General features: G+C 38.4%; 1 non-coding gene across 1 annotated transcript; it reads right to left on the bottom strand.

Moving 5' to 3' along the window:
• Window positions 1–7,680: 7,680 nt before the first annotated feature.
• Window positions 7,681–7,752, bottom strand: TRNAE-CUC (transfer RNA glutamic acid (anticodon CUC)). The gene has a single exon. It is a non-coding gene; the product is annotated as a tRNA-Glu (tRNA).
• Window positions 7,753–10,368: the final 2,616 nt, after the last annotated feature.

Raw genomic sequence — 10,368 nt, forward strand, 5'->3', positions numbered from 1 at the left:
CAGATTTTTTTCTAAAGATGAATCTTGGATTGCAGGTGTGTTGAATCCTACTTTATGTGGAGAATTGGGCTGAATGGTGTTCAGTCAAGTTATAATTCAAGTATGAGGTGAAGTGGCAATGATGATAGCAGAGAAAGTGGCGAAGAAGCACTGAACTGAGCGAATGAAGGAAGAAGGGACAGAATTTAATTTTTTTTATTAGTGTAGTTTTTAATATTTGATGTGGTTGTGATTGATAGTATATAGTTTAAATTTGGAGTAACTGAAGTTGTTAACTCTCAATAGTGGGCTGATATGTGAATTATTTTAGAATTAGAATCATGAAGAATATTTTCCTGAAGAGCTAACAGGATATGGAAATCTACATAACAATATATTGCCAAATAGAGACCAATATACTATTTGTGCCTTTTGTTGCAGCAAATGACCATGGTGAAAGTAGAGAGGATTTCTTAACACTCAGAGTCAGAGGCATAGGATATTAGTATTTGGCATTCCTTTGAGGCTGTCTTCTAGATCAGAGGATGGCAAACTTTTTCTGTAGGAGAATAGATCATAAATATATTAAACTTCATGAGTCATGTGGTTTTGGTCACAATTGCTCAATTCTACCCTGGGAATAGAGAAGACTGTGAACTGTGGTGTTGGAGAAGACACTTGAGAGTCCCTTGGACTGGAAGGAGATCAATCCTAAAGGAAATCAGTCCTGGATATTCACTGGAAGGACTAATGCTGAAGCTGAAGCTCCAATACTTTGACTACCTGATGCGAAGAACTGACTCATTGGAAAAGACCCTGATGCTGGGAGAGATTGAAGGCAGGAAGAGAAGGGGACAAGAGAGGATAAGATGGTTGGATGGCATCACCAATGTGATGGACATGAGTTTGAGCAAGCTCTGGGAGTTGGTGATGGATAGGGAAGCCTGGAGTGCTGCAGTCCATGGGGTCACAAAGAGTCGGACAGGGCTGAGTGACTGAACTGAACTGAACACTGGGAGTGGGAAAGCAGTCACAGACAATTTGTAAATAAATGGGCATGGATATGTTCCAGTAAAGCATCATTTACAAAAATAATGTTTGTATTTAGTCAAAGCTATGGTTTTTCCAGTAGTCGTGCATGGATGTGAGAGTTGGACCATAAAGAAAACTGAGTACCAAAGGATTGATATTTTTGAACTGTAGTGTTGGAGAAGACTCTTGAGAGTCCCTTGGACAGCAAGGAGATCAAACCAGTCCATCCTAAAGGAAATCAGTCCTGAATATTCATTGGAAGGACTGATGCTGAAGCTGAAGTTCCAATACTCTGGCCACCTGATGTGAAGAACAGACTCATGGAAAAGACCCTGATGCTGGGAAAGGTTGAAGGTGGGAAGAGAAGGGGACAACAGAGGATAAGATGGTTGGATTGGCATCACTGACTTGATGGACATGAGTTTGAGCAGGCTCTGGGAGTTGGTGATGGACAGGGAGGCCTGGTGTGCTGCAGTCCATGGGGTCGCAAAGAGTTGGACAGGACCAAGTAACTGAAGTGAACTGAACTGAACTGAATTTAGACCATGGGCTGTAGTTTGCTGATTCCTACTCTAGATAATTCCTTCAATTTGCAGGTTGGGAAACTGAGTTGAAACAATGTTTTTGAAGACTTAGCATGATGCCTCACATGTAGTATATATTTAACAACTGATACCTATTTTTATTATTTGGAGAGTCTTTCCCAAAAAATGACTCCAAGGTAGAAGGTGAGCTGCAAAAGTATTACCAACAACAGATAATATGTCCTTTGTTTATGTTAAATCTGTATACACACTATATTCAATTTTTTTTTTGAAGGAAATTTTTCTCTGCTAGGAAGCATTTGGAACCTTTCCTTTTTTGTTTTTGTTTTTAATATAAACTGTTATGTGCTTAGCATAACAATACTTTTCAAAATTTAGGTGTGTCATTCAGTTCACTATTTCAGTTTCACATTCTGTTGTTGTTCAGTCACTAAGTTGTGTCCGACTCTGCGACCCTGTGGATTGCAGCATGCCAGGCTTCCCTGTCCTTTACTAACTCCCAGAGTTTGTTCAAACTCATGTCCACTGAGTCTGTGATGCCATCCAACTATCTCTTTCTCTGTTGCCTCCTTCTCCCTGTGCCCACAATGTTCTCCTGCCTTCTATGTTCTAAATCCACATGTCTCAGGATATTTCCCTAGAATCCTACGTAGGCTTCTGAGATCTCTGTTATTTTAAAATAGGATCTCTTTTCCTCCTTAATTCCTTTCTTAAACCAAATTAAAACATAGACTCTGGAGTGTAGTGTATCACTTTAAGACACAATGAATGTTCCAAAGTGACTGCAAAATTATAGGGCCATTTCTGACTCTATTTACAGTTAATGTAGTGAAATTATACAATTAATGTTTGTAAAGAGTGATGGAGATGAAAGCAATATCTGAGTGTTAAATGTTATTACTAAGAAAAGAAGAATCAGAATAATTCTTTTTATGTGTGTCCTTAGCCACCCCATCCTAAACCTTATATGAACATGGAATTTCATAACTTCAACAGTTCTTTTAGTAATGTTTAGTTAGATATGAAATTAAGAAAATGAGGTTCACTCACTGTTCCCACTCTGCCTAAGTCAACGTTTTAAGTAACATGTGCATACTATTTCCTTGCTCCCATGCAGCTGACTGAGCCAATAGTGTGAAAAATTTTTCAGTTCTGGTCAAGGGGTGGAGATGAGATGAGTGGGGCACTGCTGAGAAAAAGCAATAATAAGTACACTTGGTGTACAAGAGATAAAGCTTGGATGGGAATCCTTTGTTGCAGGTGTGTTCTTAATTGTTTTAAGCATTGAGAACTTCCTAGAGAAAAAGCAAGATCTTCTTTTTCAGCTCCCTTTAGGTTTTAAGAAAGTCTGACAGTGTGAATTCTGACCAAGCCATAATCATAGAGTGGTTTATGATTATGTAGTAGTTAGTAGTTGAACCTGTTAAGGCCAAAGGTAACAGGTGGGCAGGTACAGTCTTATAACCAGGGTATAGAAATGGTAGTTATTTCATAGTCAAGCTTTTGCTCGATATGATAGTCTCCTCATGTCTAATTTTTATTCCCATACAGAAAGAGATGTTTTTCCAGCTGATATATACTGAACATTCCTATAGTCATTTAAATTATGCATGACACATTGAAGTCTACTTCACTGATCATAATTACAAATCTGACCTGCATTCTTTTGTGATTTGAATGTATCCTCTTGAGTCCAACTCTGAACATTAATTTATTGTGGTGGGTTCTGCCAAGGCTGTGTAGCCTCAGGGAATGTAGTTGGTATTGTTGGTATGAAAATCTTGAAGATATACAATGGGAAAGGCAGAAGTAATTGAGAAGAGAAATCCAAGTTTAGATACTGGTCCTGACACTTGTGACTCAGAACTTATGCTATTTTGGTAGGCATTAGAAAATAGTTGCCATATATTGACAATATTGAAGATGCTATTCATTTGTGGACAACTGTTTATTGAATGCCTGTTATGTGGAAGACCCTGTTGTATGATATAGCAGATATGATGATAAAGTAGGTTTTAGAAACCCAGATATATAAAATGGACTATTATTAAGGTGCTAAGAAGAAGGGAAAGTGACACTGTTTATACTGCCATAGGATTCTTGTCTGATTCATGAAAGAATCTTAGTCTTAATGATTCTTTCCTTGCAGTTGGCAGAATACCCTGGGCAGTGGGTTGTTGCAAGAAGTCCACAAATTTATATTTTTTCTAGTTTAATACCCCTTTCTTTAAAAAGTATGTTTATTTTATATTGAAGTATAGTTGATTCACAATGTTGTGTTAGTTTCGGGTGTACAGCAAAGTGATTCTATTATACATATATCTATTCCTTTTCAGATATTTTTCCATGTAGGTTATTACAGAATATTGAGTAGAGTTCCCTGTGCTACACAGTAATTCTTTTTTGCTATCTGTTTTATGTACTGTTGTCATTGTTGTTTAGTCATTAAGTTATGTTCGACTCCTTTGGGACCCCATGAACTGTAGCCCACCAGGCTCCTCTGTCTGTGGGATTTCCTAGGCAAGAATGCTGGAATGGGTTGCCATTTCCTTCTCCAGGGGATCTTCCTGACCCAGGGTCAAACCTGCTTGGTAGGTGGATTCTTTACCACTGAGCCACCTGGGAAACATTTTATATATAGTTGTTTGTGTATGTTAATCCTAACTTCCTACTTTATCCTTCCCCCCAACCTTTTCACATAAGTTTCTTTTCTAAGTCTGTGAGTCTATTTCTGTTCTGTGAATAAGCTCATTTTCTTTTTAAGATTTCACATATAAATAATATCATGTGATACTTATCCTTTTCTATCTGACTCACCTCACTTAGTATGATAATCTCTAGATTCATTCATGTTGCTGCAAATGGCAGCATTTCATTCTTTTTTATTACTGAGTGATATTCCATTGTATATATATACCACATCTTTATCCATTCATCTGTTGATGGACATTTGAGTTGCTTCCATGTCTTGACTATTGTAAATAGTGCTGCAGTGAACATTGGAGTACATGTGTCTTTTCAAAATCTTGTTTTCTTTGGATATATGCCCAGTAGTGGGATTGCTGAATCATAGGGTAGCTCTATTTTTAGTTGTTTTGAGGAAACGTCAAACTGTTTTCTTTAATAGCTGCACTAATTCCATTACCATCGACAGCATAAAAGGTTCTCTGTTCTCCACATCCTCTCCATCATTTGTTATTTGTAGATGTTTTGATGATGGCCATTTTGACAAGTGTGAAGTGATATCTCATTGTTGTTTTTATTTGCATTTCTCTAGTAATTAGTGATGTTGAACATCTTTTCTTGTGCCTGTTAGCCACTTGTAGATCTTCTTTGGAATGTTTATTCTGGTCTTCTGCCCATTTTTTGATTGAGCTGTTTGTTTTTTGATATTGAGTTGCCAGTTTGGATATTAACCCATGTTGGTCACATTATTTGCAAGTATTTTCTTCCACTCTGTAGGTTGTCTTTTCATTTTGTCAGTGGTTTCTTTTGATGTGCAAAAGACTGTAAGTTTGATTAGATCCCATTTGTTTGTTTTTGCTTTTATTGCCTTAGGAGACTGATCCAAGAAAATATTGCTATGATTTATAACAAAGCGTGTTCTACTTATGTTATCTTCTAGGAATTTAATGATTTGTGTTCTTATATTAGCCTTTATACCATTTTGAGTTTTTTTTTTTTGGTATATGATGTGAAGGAATGGTCTAATCTTACAGCTTTACAGATAGCTGTCCAGTTTTTCTAGCACCACTTATTGAAGAGACTGTCTTTTCTCCATTGGATATTCTTACCTCCTTTGTCATAGATTAATTGACCACAGGTGCAAGAGTTTATTTCTGGGCTCTCTATTCTATTCCCTTGATCTGTGTGTCTGTTATTGTGCTGATACCATGGTGTTTTGATTACTGTAGCTTTGTGTAGTATAGTCTGAAGTCTGGGACTGTTACATTAATACCTCCAGATTTGATCTTTTTTCTCAAGATTACTTTGGCAATTTAGGGTCTTTTGTGGTTCCATGTGATTTTTATATCATATGTTCCAGTTCTGTGAAAAATATGGGTATTTTGATAGGGATTGAATTAAATCTGTAGATTGCTTTGGATAGTAAGGTCATTTTAACAATATTAATTCTTCCAATCTAAAAGTGCAAAATGTCTTCTTGTTTCTTTGAATTATCTTCTGTTTCCTTCATCATTGTTTTACAGTTTCCAGAGTATAGGTCTTTCACCTCCCTGGTTAAGTTTATTTGAGATATTTTTTGATGCAATTTTAAATGAATTTGTTTTTTTTACTTTCTCTTTCTGGTATTATTATTATTTTTTTAGTGTGCAGAAAAGCAAAAGATATATATTAATTAGTTAATCTATATATCAATCTTGTATCCTTGCTGAATTAATTTTTTGATGCAATTTTAAATGAATTTGTTTTTTTTTACTTTCTCTTTCTGGTATTATTATTATTTTTTTAGTGTGCAGAAAAGCAAAAGATATATATTAATTAGTTAATCTATATATCAATCTTGTATCCTTGCTGAATTAATTTATTAGTCCTAATAGTTTTTGGGTGGAGATTTTAGATTCTCTGTATAAAGTATCATGTCATCTGCAAATAGTGACAGGCTTACTTCTTCTCTCCCAATTTGGATAGCTTTTACTTCTCTTTTTTGTCTGATTGCTATGGCTGGAACTTCCAGTACTATTTTAAGTTGTGAGAGTGAGCATCTTTGTCTTGTTCCTGAATTTAGTGAGAAGGCTTCTAGTTTTTCACTGTTGAGTATTATGTTGACTTTAGGTTTGTCATAAATAGTTTTTATCATGTTGGGGTATGTTCCAACTTACAAAAATCTAAAATCTATCCACTTAGATTAGATTTTTAATTGTGAATGGATGCATCTATAGTTATCAAGGATGCTTGCATGTAATTTTATTTTTTGGTGTTAGTGTCTTTATCTGGTTTTACTATCAGGGTAATGGTGGTCTTGTGGAGTGAATTTTGGGAGTGTTCACTTCTCTTCAATTTTGTGCAATAGTTTGAGAAGGCTAGGTCTTAGTTCTTTATATGTTTGGTAGAATTCTTCTGTGAAGACATCCATTCTAGACTTTTCTTTCCTAGGAGCTTTTTATTATTATTATTATTACAAATTCAGTTTTACTCCTAGTGATCAGTCTGTTCAAATTGTCTGTTTTTTCTTGACTCTATCTTAGCAGGCTGTACATTTCTAGAAATTTGTCCATTTTTTCTAAATTTCCAATTTGTAGGCATATAACTGTTCATAGTATTCTCTTCCCTGGTGGCTCAGATGGTAAAGAATCTGCCTGCAATGCAGGAGACTTGAGTTCCATCCCTGCGTCAGGACGATTCCCTGGAAAAGGAAATGGCAACCCACTCTGGTATTCTTGCCTGGAGAATTCCATGGACAGAGGAGCCTGGTGGGCTACAGTCCATGGGGTTGCAAAGAGTCAGACACGACTGAGTGACTAACACTTTTCAGTATTCTCTTATGACTTTTTGTATCTCAGTGGTATTGGCTGTTATCTCTACTCTCTCATTTTTTATATTGTTTATTTGGTTCTCTTTCTTTTTTTCATGGTGAGCCTGGCTAAAGGTTTATCGATTTTTTTTTAATCTTAAAATAACCTACATCTTGGTTTTACTGATCTTTTCTGTTGTCTATTTTTTAATCTCTATTTTAGTTACTCCTCACTAGTGGTGGCTAGACTTATACAGTCTTTCTATCTGTCCCAGCAGGTCTCCAATTGTCTCGTATGTGTAGGACCCTGGGATAGCCCAGTTTGTGGCTCAAACTGCTCGCTCCCCAGGACAAGTGTCCACCCATGTAGTCTCCTTTTTCTTCTTAGTCCCTTTCCATCAGCCGTGGTCCCTACCTGGTACTTTCTTCTTCTCCTATCCAGTTATGTGTATATCTTTCTTACAGCCTTGTTTGTACAGGAGTCCTTCTGCTGGTTTCCAGTTAGTTTTCCTTGAGAATTGTTAAACATTTAGATGTATTTTTGTTTGTGGAGGGAGGTGAGCTCTGTGTCCTCTTACTCCACCCTCTTGATCTGCCCCTGCTTCATTCTTCTGTTGATTTATTTGGCTGTGCCACATGGCTTCTGAGTTCTTCCCCAACTAGGGATTGAACCCAGGCCCTGGCAGTGAGAGTGCCAAGTCCTAACCACTGGACCACCAGGGAATTCCCTACATACCTTTAAAATAGCTACATAATATTTCTTTTGTGGACACATCCCTGATTTATTTACATTCCAGATTTTAGGTTACTCCTAGTTTTTTGTTTTTAGGAGAGAGAATCATTTAAAAGTCTATATGTGATGCGAGTTTTTAGGCTTGTTAATAGCAGAAGCTTTAGTGTCAGTGGTTTTCAACAACTCTTCCCCCATGAGTCTACCATATGTCTTTTCTCTCACCAGATTAGCTTGTGTTTCATTTTCTCTTGGTATTATAAGAGGCAGCATGTCTTAGACTGAGTCAGGGGGTGAACAGACATGTGGTAGGCAGCTCCAGGAAGCCAGGAAGCCTTAGCGCTCCTTTCACATGACAGTAAGAGCACTATCGCTCCCCCCTGGGCAGGTGTGTGGAGCTCTGCCAGCTCTAGCCTTGTTTCTCTCAATATTCCTGTAATTCACTGGGAGGTATATTTCATACGAAAATAACAAGATAATGTCCTGTGTGGTGGCTCTTTAGAGAAGGAAGGCAAACCCCAGAGAGAATCAGAGATGTCGGAGTGACACAGAGAGAATGTGTATTTGGATGCCATGATAACCCCAGTTCCAGCCACTGGCATTCTTGGACTTACTCTGTCATATTTCTCTTTCTTTAATTTTTGAACTCTTCTGGTATCTGTTGTGTTAGAGTGGTTTATCTTTCTCTCATATTATTTTTAAGGATAATTTCAGCAGCAAGGAGCCTATCTATTATGGTCTGAATTGTGTCCTCCTTCACTAATTCATATATTGAGGCCCTGACCCTTAGTACCTCAGAATGAGACTATATCTAGAGATAGTCTTTAAAGAATTAATTAAGTTAAAACGAGACTGTTGTGGGGGTGTTAACTCAATTTGACTGGTGTCCTTGTAAGAGGAAGTTTGGACACGCAGAGAAGCACCATGGGTATGGGTGCACAGAGTAAAGGTCATGCATTTGAGGATGCCAACTGCAAGCCAAGGGGAGAGGCCTCAGAAAAACCCACTCCTGCTGACACCCTGATCTGGACTTGCAGCGTCTGGAACTATGAGAAAATACTTTTCTGTAGTTTAATATGCCCAGCCTGGGTTGTTGTTGTTGTTATTGTTATGGCAACTCTATAAAAGCAATACACCATCTCAAAAGAACTTACACACTATGTAACTAGAAGCCCATAGAGGAGGCAACTCCAGGGTTGGTTAATAGCACTATTGCCACCAGGAAGTCAGGTTTTTCCATCTTTTTACTTTGCTTCAGTTACTTTTGCTGCTTAAACAATTTCAAAATGTAGTGGTGTGTTACTGTCTTATTATATGCAGGGATTCTTGGATCAGGACTTTTGTCAGGGTATATCAGGGATTGTTTGTCTCAGCTTCATGGTTCTGGATCCTCATCTGGAGGTGGCATAAAGGGCTGGGGGTGACTTAACAACTGGAGGTGGGAAGTGGGACAGCAGGGGCTGGAATTACACCTCTGAGATGGCTTTCTCACATGTCTGGAAACGTGGGATTCTTGAGGGCTGGGCTTCCCTGAGATGTCAAACAGAACATCTACACTTGGCTTCTCCAGCATGGGGCTGTCTCAGGGTAGTCAAAAGTCTTACATGATAGATGCCTTCCCTTTAATTGAAAGGGCTGTGAATGATGTCTACAAGAGAACAAGAAACAAGTAACATGGCCTTTTATGACCTAGTATCCTTTCTGTCATATTCTGTTGGTTGAAGTATGCAAAAGCCTGCCCAGATTTCAGGGGAGGGGACAAAGATCCCATCTCTTGTGGAAAAATGGTCAAAGAATTTGTAGCCATTTGAGACAGATTGCCACCCTGTGCTCAGCATATGAACGAGCTCATTTCATGGCTGTTAAGAAGGTGGCAGCAGCTCCATCCATCATGATGTCACATATCAATGTCCAAAGGTAGAAATAGAAGGCGTTTCCCTGAAGCTTCACCAACAGGCTTCTCCTCAAATCTCATAGCCACATTGTTGGCAGGAAGAATGTAGTTAACCTTTCTCAGCTTGGCCTAATCAAGATACACCCTTCTTAAGCTGAAGATTGGATGGTTTTCCTAGAAAATAAGGTTTCATGAAGGTAGGCAAGTACTCTTCAACCTGGGACACTGCCACTATGGAATGGCCTCTAGAGAATGGATTTGGGTACATGTGGCTGCATAAACTTTCCATAAGGAGCATGCTTAGTCGCTAAGTTGTGTCCAACTGTTTGCGCCCCTATGGCCTGTAGCCTGCCAGGCTTCTCTGTCCATGGGATTTTCCAGGCAAGAATACTGGAGTGGGCTGCCATTTCCTACTCCATCCATATGGAGAGTCTGGCCTAATTAGGCAGTGTTGAAGAAAGAAGATAAAGATGGTTTTTATTATTTCCATAGGCTGTGAAAATCAAAGTGTTAGTCACTCAGTCATGTCTGACTTTTTGCGACCCTATGGACTATAGCCTGCCAGGCTCCTCTGTCCATGGGATTCTCCAGACAAGAATACTGGAATGGGTAGCCAATCCCTTCACAGGCAATCTTCCGAACCCAGGGATTGAGCCCAGGTCTCCCACATCACAGGCAGTTTCTTTACCGTCTGAGCCACCAGGGAAGCCTATAG

The sequence above is a fragment of the Bubalus kerabau genome, chromosome 1 (assembly GCF_029407905.1).
Source record: "Bubalus kerabau isolate K-KA32 ecotype Philippines breed swamp buffalo chromosome 1, PCC_UOA_SB_1v2, whole genome shotgun sequence".
NCBI lineage: Eukaryota > Metazoa > Chordata > Mammalia > Artiodactyla > Bovidae > Bubalus > Bubalus kerabau.